A 12,026-nucleotide genomic window follows, 5' to 3' on the forward strand; every position below is an offset into this window, starting at 1 on the left:
GTGTAGCCCCAAACTGCACACATTACTCTAGCTGAGGCCTGACCAGTGGTGAATACAGAGGCACTATTACCTCCTGTCTTGCACCTAATGCTTCTGGTGCATTAGAATCATGGAATCATAGGAAGTTAGAGTTGGAAGGGACCTCAGGAGGTCATCTAGTCCAACTCCCTGTTCAAAGCCAGAGCATCCCAATTTAGATCATCCCAGCCAAAGCTTTGTCTAGCTGGGTTTTGAAAACTTCCAAGAGTGGAGCTGGCACAATCTCTCTGGGTAACCTGTTCCAGTGTTTTACTACCCTCCTAGTGAGAAAATTCTTCCTAATATCTACCCTAAACTTCCCTTGCTGCAACTTGAGACCATTGCTCCTTGCTTTGTCATCTGCTACAACTGAGAACAATCTAGGTCCATCCTCTTTCAAACCCTGCTTCAGGTAGTTTGAAGGCTGCTATTAAGTCTCCTCTCAGTCTTCTCTTCTCTAGACTAAATAAGTCCAGTTCCCTCAGTGTTTCCTCATAAGTCACATCCCCCAGCCCCCTCTCCATTTTTGTTGCCTTCTGCTGGACTTTCTCCAGTTTGTCCACATCCATTCTGTAGTGGGGGCCCAAAACTGAACACAGTATTCCACATGTGGCCTCACCAGTGCTGAATAGAGGGGAATAATCACTTCCCTTGACCTCCTAGCAATACACCTACCAAGGCAGCCCAGTATACCATTAGCCTTCTTGGCAACAAGGGCACACTGCTGGATTGTATTCAGCTTATTGTTCACTGTAACCCCCAGGTCCTTTTCTGCAGAGCTTCTGCCCAGCCAGTAAGCCCCCAGCCTATCCTGATGCATGGGATTGTTCTGTCCTGAGTGCAGGACTTTGCATTTGTTGAACCCCATGAGATTTCTTTTGGCCCAATCCTCCAATTTGCATTCCAAGACTGCATTTACCTCTTGAGCAGCTATATCACACTGCAGACTCCTTTTGAGGCTGTGATTAACCAAGACTCCCAGTTCCTTCTCTGTAATGCTTCCATCCAGCCAAGTGTCATCTAGGTCTTTGTATTTTTGATTCTTCTTTTTGAGGTGGAGCACCTTGCATTTTCAGCGTAGAACTTCATCCAGATAGCTCCAACTCACCTTTCCAACCTGTCAAGATCCTCCTGAATTGCATTCCTGTCTTCCAACACATTTTTTGCCCTTCCCTGTTTTGTGTTGTCTGCAAATTTGCTCATGAAGCTCTCTATTCCAGCTTCTGAATAATTAATTAACACATTGAATAGCACTGGGCTCAGGACAGACCCTTGTGGGACTCCACTTGAAACCTCCTGCCATTCTGACATGAATCCAGTTATAACTACCCTTTGTCTGTGGCTATATATGGACATAGAAATGGTTCCTGGCTAAAAAGTCTTGCTCTTCTGCTCAGGTTCATACCAATTACCAAATTGGAATTAAGGAGTAAATCTTTCCCTGAGGTCAGATTGACAAGGACTGTGAGAGTTTGATCTTCTTCTGTAGTGTGGGACGTCCTTTTCATAGAATCTTCTGGGGGTATATTAACCAAGTACTTCCCAGTCACTTCAGTGGCAGGATAATGGCAGTGTCTTTGCCACTCCTGCTTTAATCTATGGCATGGTATAGGGTGCTGTTTGTGTTCTGAGTAGTGTACCTTATAGATATATGCAGGTTAGAAGTGGTGATTTTCAGGGATTTGTGCTGAGACTCAAGGGTCCAGGAGGCCCTTTCCCATTCTGTGTTCCTTATGTTTATTTTCTGCCTCAATCACAGTTAGCTTACCAAAAAATACAGCCACTCAGAAGCACATGCTGTTACTTGTGCTGGGTTAACCACCAGAGGGGGCTATTAAAGTGACAGGAGTGAAATAGAAAAATACTATCAACAGCAAAAATCATAAAAACAGTTTATATATAAACTAAAGTATTAGCATTTACTATACTCCCTATAACTCAGACCAGTACTAGACATATTCATCTTACCATAAAAATAACACTTATTTTATTTTAAGATCATATTTTAAGAAATCCATGTGTGTTGCAGTGGTTACCAAGGGTGTTGCATGTACTAAGGTACGTCAGAGTCTGAAAAAGCTGCTTTTATTCATTTAAGTAATTCTTACCTAGGATAAAAGTCCCATTGACGTCAGTGCATTACTCATTCAAATCCAAACTACAAAGAAGAGTAAAGCTTGCATGATTGCCCCCTCAGAACTAAATCAATATAATTCCAATGTTTGGAATTGTCATGGGAATACCCAAGATTTCCCATCAAGTCAAATCTTGCATAGATAGATAGCTATGATCGTCTTTTTTTTTTTTTTAATATGGCTACAGTCACTCCCTTCTCTCTTGACTTGTTCAGGTGTAATTATAATCTGCCTGCAGAAATCCTATTAAATGTCTTTAGCTTTTGTTTGTAAATTATATGTATCATACACCTTATATACAGATGTGCTAAAACTGACAGTAGAATTCCACAATAAGAGCTAAGGCATCTCAGAATACTCTTTTAAATGACTAAAGATACAGTAAATGGCAGACGCGTCAGTCTTTTAAACTGAAGAAATGGATTCTTTACTCCAGCTCCATAGATACTGTATTTCAGATATCGTCAGGGATATAGGAGCACTGCCAAGGGGTTGTCAGTTTCCCAGCAAAGCAGCTGGCATGTGGTTTATGTATCTGGGGTTCAAGAGGTACCCCATGCAATCACACATCTTGCCTAGATTTAAAATCAACAATGAAACTATGGACCTGCAGTTCCTGATCTGATCCTAATGGTAGTTCTGATCTGTACTTAATGTACTGCTATTTTGCGACCAAAGCTGATTTACTGTACAAACTAACAGAAGAAGGAGCAAGAGTATTTGGAATTGCAGAGAATAAATAAGAGGTGAAAATGCAGTAAGGAGACAAAAAGTGTGTAAAATTCCTTTACTTTGTGGAATATTTAGCAACTAGGCTGCCTTAGCAATCTCTGCTGTTTTCTTGTATCACTGAGAGTGTATATCATTCCTCTGCACACTTCTTGTTCGGAAGGGGAGGATGAGTATTGGTTACAAGTTGTATAGCACCCAACCATTCAGCCTGTCCAGACTGCCTCTGGCTAAAATCTGGTTGATGCAGTTTTCAACTATGAATGCATTTAGGGAAGACTTGACACAGTGTTGTTTAGCATCTTGCAATGAAAAGTAATATATACCATCTCTCTAAATCAGGGCCGGGCAAAATATGGCCCGCAAGCTGAATCCGTCTCACCAGGCAAGTCCATCTGGCCCGCGGGGCCACTTGTAAGACCCTGTGAGCCCTGGCTCTCGCTGCCCCTCTGCAAGCCAGGAGGTCCCTGCAGGAGGTTGGCTCCAGTTGCTAAGCAATCACCCCCCACCCCAGCCTGGCCTGACCTGCTCCAGCCCCGAGCCAAGGAGCCTCCACCTGGCCGAGCTTGTTCCTGGCTGCCCCAGGGCTGTTTCCAGCTCCCCTGCCTGTGAGAGCGGGAATGCAGGTACGGCTCCACTGGGCCAGGGCCAGGGCCAGGGCCAGGGCCAGGACCTCCCACTGGGGAAAAGGGGCGGGAGCGCAGGGAGCCATGTGCTGTGGGGCCAGGCTGAGCTGGCCCTGCACGCTGCTACCATGTGCACCTGAGGACTGGGGTGGGAGTGTGGGAGCTGCAGCTGTGGGGCTGGCCCCGTATCCTGCCACCATGTGCAGCTGGGGACTTGGGTTGGGGGGCTGGGATGCTAGGGGGCTGGATTGGGCTGCCCCACATGCTGCCATCACTTATGGCCGGGGACTCGGGCAGAAGCTGCATGTTGTGGGGCTGGGCCCGCACCCTGCCACCATGTGTGACCGAGGACTAGGGTGGGAGTGCATGGAGCTGCAAGCTATGGGGCTGGGCAGGGCTGTCCCCACTTGCTTCCACCACATGCAGATCCAAGGCCTGGCACACTTCAAGGACTCTGAGGATCCCCCTCTCCTCTCATAAACCCACCCACCCCCTTCCACCCCCCATCATAACTCCAAATACACCCACACTCCCACCCCTCCCATAACCCCACAACCTTCCACACACACTCTCACACTTCCCCACCATACACCCAAATGCCCCCACCCCCCACCTCCCCCACCACACACACACACCTGGTCCCCAACCACCCCCTCCCCACATAAACCCCTTTACCCTCCCACACACAATATACAAGAGTAAGACTGTATTTTGAGCTATCATGTACTTGCGTCTAGCTATACTATTCAAACGCACATAAATCGGGACAAAAATATTTTTTTAAATAAAATTAAAATAAGTTCTAGCAGATGTTTGATTTTTAAATTTTTTTTTTTAAGTATATGATTTGTGTTTTTCCCAGTTTCAAGATGGCAGCACCCTCCCTCCCTCTCAAAAGGAGTACTTTCAGGACAAGGGGAGGGACTTCCGGTGGCAAAAGTCAGGGAATTAGGGGTGGGTCTTTCGGTCCCAAAATGGTGACCGGGTGGGGCACGTGTCAAGGGGTGGGGCTACACTTGCAGCCCTCGCCAGCTTGCCAAAACACATTAAGCGGCCCTCCAGCAGAAATAATTGCCCGCCCCCACTATAAATCCTAAACATTATAATCCTTAACATTATAATCCTTAACATTATATAGTGTTTACGCTGCACTGTTGCCAAGATACTCCGATCAAGATCAGTGTCGTGACATGCTAGGTACAAATACACAGGAACTCAGAGCCCTGGTCCTGAGTATTTTGTGTTCTGAACTTTTGGAATCTTGTCACTTCTTATTTAAATGCTAAATCCTTCAGGGCAGAGAACATATCTGTATTTGTAGAGTGTTGTATAAATTCATGTAATCTTTTAAGAATCAGGCCCAATAACTCTCAGAAATTTTAAAGCTGTCATCTGATGAAGGTCTGGATGCAATAAAGTACTTAAACTCACATGAAACTTTAAGAATGTGAGTGGTCCCACTGGAGTCAACATGATTATTCCCATGCTTAAAGTTATACAAATGCTTAAGTGCTTTGCTGGATCAGGGCCTAAGATTTAGAAACTTCCTTTAAACTTTGACTATGCGGAGAAATTCGAACAGGTTATTTATCAGCAGCACAATGAAATGTTGGACATAAATGTTACAGGTGACACATTACTAGATCTATTTGTAATACGAAATGGAATAAAAAAGAATGTGTTTTTTTTGCACTGAGTCTTCTTAGATTCTGCTTTGAAGCAATGATCTAAGGACTGAAGATGTCATTAGAGATGTTATGCCAGGAGTAGTTATTATATTTTTAACTTCTGGCAAGGTTTTAAATCTGAGCAGTTTGAAAGCCAAAAAAACTTCCACAAAAGGAACTTATATCTAAGGTTCTTTATGCTGATGCCTGCTCTTGTTGAACACATTCCATTAGAACTCTAAATTATCACCTAAAATTTTGCTGAGGCAACTAAAATTTATGGACCTTTACCTTCAGTCTAAAGACAATGAAGATAATATTGAAATCCACATCTTTTAAAGCATATGCCACATCTAATATGGCAATCAGTAGTGTTGAATGCTCTAAATTTCATCTACCTCAGAAGAAGAGTTTGTCTAGTGGAGCTTGGAACACTGGATCTAAGTCTCTCCCATCCACCAGTTTTAAATCACAGTAGGTCAATTAACTTCTGTGGATTTTCACTGATTTAAATAGGAAAGAGAACTGGGTTAACCGAATCTGGAACAAACGTGATATCATCCAAAAGACCAAAGTCTAACTCTACCATGGTGTGCCGCTTTCTACCTTGCTCTGTGGCTGAGAAACAGTGAAATGCTAGTGCTGGCACATCAAAGCACTGGAACATTTTCATCAACAGTAGCTTTGAGCTATTTTGCATATCAAGTGGCAAGATAAAATCACAAATAACAAAGTTCTGCAAAAAGGTTGCACAAACAGCATTGAAGCAATCCTGTAAAACCACAGCTTTACTGGACTGGACATGTCCTCTGCATAAAGGACACCAGACTCCCAAAGAAAAAAAATCATAGTAAAATTTTAATGTGTGGAAGACTGAGAAACTAACAGAGGCAGAAGTGTAAAGATGCCCCGAAAAAAAATAACCTCATCCATTGTGACACAGATAGCAGCATGCCTGTAGTTGTGGGAAAAAAAATCATTCTGGTGAGCCACAGTAACACCTGCTGCAGAAAAGTTAGAAGCTGGGCCAATATAAGATGTTAACAGGGAAGCAGAAAGAGCTCAAGAACTGCAAATGCAACCACCACCCAACCACTAGAGACAATAGCCAACAATGACAACTCAACAATGGGGCCTAAATCTAAGCAGCAGCAGCAACTCATATTATTCTCAAAACTGTACAGATTCTGGCTGATATAATCTACTGCATGACCAGAGATGTAACCTAAAAGCATTGGGTTCATTTCAGTTCTATGTAAAAAATGTAAGTGGGGGGAGGAGAGAGGAGCTGGGAGGGTTATATGAAAGAGACCTGCAATAAAGAAAACATAGGGTTATTCCATTCATTCTTCTAAGAGGAAACTAGCAATAATTGATTGCATTTCTTTAAAGAAAGGCAATTTCTAATAGATTAGGTATATTATGTATACCCAACGTTCAAAGCCATCAATGTTTGTAAAAGAAATATGTAGTCTGATTTTTTTTTTTTGCATTTTCTCCTTTTCTTCTGGCAAAGTCAATTCCATTTGTCTGTGGTGTTGCATATGAGAACTTCTCTGAATTGTATAGAAGACACACAAGAAGGACATCTCGTTCACATCATATCTGTGACCATGTTGCCATGTCAACAAGCAATACTTTGTGGTTTAATTATTGATTGACTCATGTTCCTTTAGGACATAACACAAGCAGTAACAGCACTCTGAGCAGCGTTCCTAATGTAGATACCTATTTCTGCCATACAAAAGGTGGGGCAGTTTTAACCTAAGCTTAGGTGCGGCATATGTTTAAGTTTTTCTACAAGACCCTATTGTGGGTATCGTGCACAAAACATTATCATTTTCACTGTTATTTAGATGAAGACTGTGGTTTGATTCTACAGTTTTCCCTTTACATCAGGAATAATAGTGCTTGTTGGTTATACTTTGCACATAAACTGATATGTAACAAATCCCTAGTCTTCAGACAGCAGACACCATTTTTGCATAAATCACACAAACACAGAATCAGGATTAGAGCCATTGTCCTTTATGTTAAAAAATATTTACTTTTATTATGCAAGCTAAGAACTAAGTCCACTGACTACATTTGTATAGTGCAAGGCTGTCCAGCCAGGGTTGCCATCTCTCTGTAAATGTATGGCCAGTACTCAGGCTAAAAATGCTTGTCCATAAACAAACTTGAGCCACCTGTACAAACTAAGCAGAAGGAGCTTCAGGGGTGGGAAAATTAGATGCAGTGTTGAAGAACTGAGCACAGCAGCAGCAGGGAGCTCCTTTCACATCTGTATAGACCTCTACCCCTAGCCATGTGATGCTGCTGCTGCTGTTGCTGCTGGTGTTGAGTCCCTTTGTCTAGCTATAACATTGGTGGGTTGCAGGTCAGCATCTTTGAGGATCTGTGCTGGGATGGGGGGAGTGGGGCCAGCAGTAGTAAGGCTCGGGGGTGAGGTGGGCTGGGGGGAACAGCATGGTGCAGGCTGTGGTTGGAGGCATCAGGGTACAGGGGTGAGTAGAAACCTGGGGTGGGGGGCTTATATAAAACCATTGCTGCATCAAACAGGGTTGCCAGCCCAAGGAAAACTTTTTTTACTGCAATTTTTTTATTGACAACCAAACATTTTTACTATGGTTGCAGCATCACTCAATAGCCCATAAACAGTGCTCAAACAGCTTGCATATTATAGTTAGGCAGGAAACACAGCAGTGTCCAACAGTTAGCACAAGTCTCAGGAATATGAGGCAAGACAAATGTAACAGAAATACGTGGAAGACTTCTGAACACAATAGATCTGATTGTGATAGTGTTAGTGTTCAATTAAAGATACTGGCTTCATTTTTCAAAGGTGTTTAAAATGCATACAGCAAAGACACCTTTAAGGTGCCTGTACACATGTATGATGCCTGCTCTGACACATTAGAGCAGACTTGATTAATCTGGAGCGTTCTAATTAGAATGCTCCATCAGCCTCACCATCATGTGTATTCACCATCCCCGTGTTTCAAAATGGCGCAGGGGTGCTTTAACTAAAGCTGATTGAATAAGCTTTAGTTAAGGTGCTCCCAACCACAATTTTAAAGCATGGGCCACTGATTACCTGAGATGCCGTGGGCATTTTAATTAGAATGGGTCCCAAGATATGCTCTAATTAAAACATCCCCCACCTCCACCCCAGAGCATGTGTAGAGACATCCTTAGGCATGTAAAAAACTCTCTTTAAGCCTAAAAAGTCCACTTTTCTGTGCATATATACAGTCTGTATACATTCATTAGGCAGCAATTTTTTGGCCCTCCAGTTTAGATTTTAAGCATAGTATGCAAGAAATTAGGTGTATAAAAGGGAGAGTAAAAGTTTTGGATTATCCTTTAGGTGTGTTCTGTCACATTCACATCTTGCATAGTTGGAAATATCAAACCCAAGTTGTAGACCTGTCTGTTCTCACACATGGTCACAGTTGTACCATCATCTATACTCTGGGCCAAAAGAAGCAATGTGCAGTTTGCTTCTTGTATTGTAAAATGGTTACATAAAAAACCATGAAATTTAAGACAAGGCTTCAGGTTATGTATTAGTCATAGATGTTCCCAAGCTAGATTTAATTAGGAAGGTTGTGCTTTTTGCAACATCAGGGACAGCCAGCTCATAATGTGCTTTTCTCAAGTTATTTACGGGCAAAAACATTCAAGCATATTGGGGTTACACTGAGAAATACCCTTTGTTTACAACAAGTCTTTCTTTATTCTCCTTCCAAGTTAGAATGTTAATATGTATTTGCATGGATGGGAAATGCATTTGATATCTGCTGAACTGGGAATATTTGCCCATGACTTTACTGTTCTTTGGAATATATTGTTGCTCCGTATGAAGTGTCATTGGCACTTCAGAGGCAGTACAATCTTGTGACTAAGAAACTGGATTGGAACTGAGAAAAGCTGAGTTCTCTTTCCACCTTTGCCAATTATACTGTGTGGCATTTGGACAAGTCATTTACTCTCTACTTCAGATCCTTCCTTGTAAAATGAGAAGAATAATACTTTCCTTTTCCTCCACTTGCTCTGTATTCTCTACTGAGACCAGGGCCATCCCTAGTGGGGCGAATTGGGGCAACCGCCCTGGGCCCTGCGCTTTGGGGGGCCCTGCAGAGTCGGATGGAGCGGCCGTGGCCCCTCTTGCAGGGCCCGCCTAGTGCTGGTGACTGTGCCGTGTCCGACCACTCACCCCCCCCACCGGCTTCTTCGCGTCCGGGCCCCGCACCCTGCTAAGATCGTCTCTGACTGAGACACTAATCTCTTTAGAGCAGGGTATGTGTATGCATATATACACTGCACCACACAATGAGGCCACAATTTCAGTTGGATAGTCTAGACAATACTAGTTCATCTATTTTGGTTTCAGTTTTTTACTTCCATCACGTAATTATGTAAATAAGATGTTAACTCAGCACAGATATATGTTGCATCCTCCCTTTTTCCCCCTACCCGGTGAGATATAATTTTTAGCTACTAATTGTTCTTGCTTTAGAAGTACTTCTCAAATTAATGAGCCAAATTTTCTTCTGCTCCTTCACTCCTCTCTCCTTAAACATGAATCTCCATGGTAAAGTATTGTCAAATGCGTTCTGAAAATCTAACAGTATAATGTCCAGTGTATACCCTATCTTGGCAGTTTTATCTTCAAAGAGTTCCAAAAAGTTAGTGAAGCATTACTTTCTTTTCCTGAACCATGTTGTATATCCTTAATCAAGCTGAAGGATGCTTTTACTAGATACTCCTCCTCTTAATCTGTTAAAATCCTTTCTAATATCTTCCCTACAGCTGAAATTAAAATAACTGGCCTGTAATTTCAAATGTTAAGCTATTAAACAAGACTCAAAGTGAAAGAAAATAATGATACGGAAGTAGAATCAGAACAGTCCTGGTTTGCCTCAAAAACATTAGACAAGTCAGTATGTCACGGTGACTCAGACTTTCTTGCTTGTTTTTTAAGTACTGGAATTACACTGATCACCAGCTGGCCTTGAGGGACAGGCAGTGGGAGGTAGCCCTAATGTTGGTGGGCAGAGAAGAGACTTCAAGGAGTCTCTCTCCTTTTGCATTGCCTGAAGAAGGCAGAATTCCAAATTCTGGAATTTGGCGCACAGATCCCAGTGGGTATGTGGATCTACCCCTCTCAGCACAAGCCAGGATACCCTGGGGACAGTGTGCTGTACACCATGGGTGTTTATGCACGTGCTCCACAAGTGTGTGTGTTGGGGGGGGGAGCGGGTGTCTTTAATTAAAGCGTCTCTGAGAGTGTCTTGTGTATCAGTATCCCTGCACTGAAAAATGGCAGCAGGGGCGCTTTAACTAAACCTCCTTCAATGAGCTTTAGTTAAAAATTACCGCGTTCCAGTGGACTCAATTAACTGAGTCTGTTCCAATGCGCTGTAATTGCAGTGGGTCAGAGCAGCCTTGCTGCTTGTGTATAGGCACCCCATAAGGCTAGGAGCACACAGCATGCCTCCTGATCATTCTTCTAGGTCACTGCTCCACCTTTTTGCCTCTCATGCTTCATAAGTGGCATAGGGCCAGTCTGCAGGCCAGATCTGTGGGGTTGGCATCCAGATCAGGCATCACATGCCTAGATTTTGCCTTGTGCCACCCCAATTGGGCCCCATATATTTTGATCCCATCTCACACTGCCCAGATCCCACCTCATGCCTCCCCACCCTATCTACCCAGATTAGGCCCTGCACTGCCCCAGCCCTACATGACAGAAGTAATGAGCAGGGCCACACTATCTGGCCCACAGGGCTCTACAGAGGTCTGGAAATTTGGGAGCATGGGGATGGCAATTAATGCTACCACTGCTTTTCTGCCACCAAATTTCTGGACCTGGGGGAGCCCTGCAGGCCAAATTACGTGTCTCTGTCAGCTGGATCTGGCCCACAGGCCAGGAGTTGAACATCCTTGTTCTAGGTCAGTGAAGTTTAATATTGCCCACAATTCAGGGAACATCCCAACAAAATACAGTCAACTAGAGGTGGATCCAGGATTTGGCAAAGCAGAGGGTGTGCAGGAGCAGACAACCCCACTGTAGGGGTGGTTACACCCCTGCTCCTGGCCTCCCCCCACAAAACTGGTAGGGATACCCTGCCACAACAGTTTCTGGGGACTGTTTTAAAGTCCCCAAAACACATAAGATTTCCCCCCCTCCCCTCCATGCTCAGAAGCCTATCACCTTCCCTTCCCTTCCACCTCTTCACCTCCTGCTGCTACTGCTTTGCTCTGTGTCCCTAGGCCTGGTGGAAGCTTCAAAGCTGCTCCTGCCTACTGCAGCTCCTGGGTTAGGACCAGTACCAGCTGTAACAGTGAAATGGGCAGTGGGGTGAGTTTGATCACCCTGTCTGGTCCCCTGGGGTGCAGGAAAGGGGGACCCCCTGCCCATCGACTCTTCTGCTTTCACTATTCCCAGCTGAGCCCACTGTAGGAGCAACTTTGAAACTTCATCCTGCCCCAGACTGGGGGGAAAGCAGAAGCAATGTTGGGGGGAAGGAAGGGTAGAGAAGGGGACATGCTTGAGCATGAAGGCAAAGGATGGGGATTCTTATGTCCATTGGAGACTTAAAAAAAATATCTCAGAGGCCCCCAGGCTGGATCCAGTCTGAAAGGGGAGTGCAGGTACACCACTGCACTCCCTTTGGATCCACCCCTGCAGGCAACCCTGTAGTAAATCCAGACTAAGGTTTTTCCTGTTTTACCACTCCCTTTCTGTCCTCTGTGTCACACAAGGTGATCTAACCACTTATCAATGTGAATGGACAGGAGTCACTAACCAGTCATGTTATAACAAACCAAGATTGGATAGTCAC

The sequence above is a fragment of the Alligator mississippiensis genome, chromosome 11 (assembly GCF_030867095.1).
Source record: "Alligator mississippiensis isolate rAllMis1 chromosome 11, rAllMis1, whole genome shotgun sequence".
NCBI classification, from domain to species: domain Eukaryota; kingdom Metazoa; phylum Chordata; order Crocodylia; family Alligatoridae; genus Alligator; species Alligator mississippiensis.